The following is a 257-nucleotide window of genomic DNA, read 5'->3' on the forward strand; positions in this document are numbered from 1 at the left end:
AGCAGCAGGGGGGGTTCGCTGCCATTTATGAGGCGTTTTTACGGAGGGGGTGTTCGCCGAGTGCGGCCACGGGTGGGCCGGGCGCGGTCACAGGGGAGGCCCGGCGGCGCGGGAGGGGTCCTCGGGAAGCGGTGAAGGGCAGGAAAACCCAGGGATGGATGGATGGAGGAGAAACCTGGGAACCCCCGACCCAAATCGCTCGGGCTGATGGTAGCCGAAGCCGCCACCTTCCCACCCTTGGCCCTCGTGGATGGGGG

Source organism: Aptenodytes forsteri, unplaced genomic scaffold (genome assembly GCF_000699145.1).
Source record: "Aptenodytes forsteri isolate BGI_AS27 unplaced genomic scaffold, ASM69914v1 Scaffold422, whole genome shotgun sequence".
NCBI classification, from domain to species: domain Eukaryota; kingdom Metazoa; phylum Chordata; class Aves; order Sphenisciformes; family Spheniscidae; genus Aptenodytes; species Aptenodytes forsteri.